The following is a 1,200-nucleotide window of genomic DNA, read 5'->3' on the forward strand; positions in this document are numbered from 1 at the left end:
TAGGGGTGGAGGGGGGAGGTGGTGGGAGACAGTTGTTGATGTTGTTATTGTTGTTGTTATTGTGGTTGTTATTGTGGTTGTTGTTGTGATTGCTGTTGTTGTTGCTGTTATTGTTGTTGTCGTTGTTGTTGTTGTTGTTGTGGTTGCTGTTGTTGTGGTTGTTATTGTTGTTGTTGTAGTTGCTGCGCTGCTGGTTTTTGGTGCTCGTGTCGTGTCATGTCGTGTCGTGTAGTTGCTGCTGTTGATGCTGCTATCGTATTGTTTAAGTCTACGACAGATCTACATGACAACACCCACATATCGCCGTTGATTGGAAAACTGTCCCAATGCCATTATCGCAACTGCTATCCTAATGGCCGGAGGGAAGAAAAGTAAGTAGAACGTACAAGTGACCTTATTGATTGGAACTTAATATAATGATTTGAGTAAAGAGAAGCACATTGACAAACGAATGGATATCTAACTCCACGCCCCCCCTCAGCCAACAGAGGTAGAGAATAAGAAGTGCAGTCCATCAGTGGCGACTTAAAACCGCTTTGGGTTCTAGTAAAGCGAAGCACAACGACACAATAACGTTCATTTAGTGTAAGGGGGGAAAAGGACGGAGAAAAACCCCAGAGAAATAGACGAATAAAGGTGGATCGCTGGCAACTATCAACCTCTGGGAAAGCGTGCAAGACAGAATGACAGAAAGACCAGAGTACGAGGGAATAAAGCCTACCATAGGCGCCTTCCAACTACCCCCCCCCCCACCCAAGCAACACAGACACAATGAAATAATGGAAGGGAAGGTTAAGAACTTCGATGTACCGAAAAGTGGGAAGACATGGAATAACATCAAGAGGCAAGCCCAGGACAGAGAAAGGTGGAAGGTGTTTGTCCGTGGCCTACACGCTGGTGCAGGGTGAGAAAGGCAATGATGATGATGAAGGTGAAGAAGTTGGGGCAACCAGTGGCTCCCTTCAACTATCCACACTACTGTGGTCGATAGAAATTTATTATATTAACAACAGAGGGAAAGAAAAAGAGAAAATTATAATGTTTTTTCATTTGGTAAGAGTTTACGGTACGTACAATACCAATAGGTCATATGTGAATACCGAAAATTAGAGGTGTTACTAGCCCTAGTCTTCTGGATGGTCCGATTTCCCTATAAGCCTGTAAGGGGGCCTCTCAGACCCCACTATTTATCCTTTGTAT

The sequence above is a fragment of the Aplysia californica genome, unplaced genomic scaffold (assembly GCF_000002075.1).
Source record: "Aplysia californica isolate F4 #8 unplaced genomic scaffold, AplCal3.0 scaffold00301, whole genome shotgun sequence".
Taxonomy (NCBI): Eukaryota; Metazoa; Mollusca; class Gastropoda; order Aplysiida; family Aplysiidae; genus Aplysia; species Aplysia californica.